We start from the raw sequence: 273 nt of genomic DNA, 5'->3' as shown, positions 1-273 counted from the left end.
TGCTGTACCTAGCGGCTGTCAGTCTCCATTTACATGATATGCCCAAAACCCCCGCTGGAAGGCATTTGCGATTCAATTACAAAAACAAACCGTCACGCCAGAGGTCATAGGTCAAGAAATCAAAAGGTCAGGAGGTCAAAAGGTCGAATCAAAAGGACAAGGGTCATCATCCAGCGCGAGAAGAAACAGAGGCAAGAAAGAGGGAAAACCAAAGGGAGGAGGATTGGTTCGCAGGATGAAAGGGAGAGGACGCTAGGGCAGAGAAATGACAAT

This window comes from Penaeus monodon, chromosome 19 (genome assembly GCF_015228065.2).
Source record: "Penaeus monodon isolate SGIC_2016 chromosome 19, NSTDA_Pmon_1, whole genome shotgun sequence".
Classification (NCBI taxonomy): domain Eukaryota; kingdom Metazoa; phylum Arthropoda; class Malacostraca; order Decapoda; family Penaeidae; genus Penaeus; species Penaeus monodon.
This window is presented reverse-complemented; position numbering follows the sequence as displayed.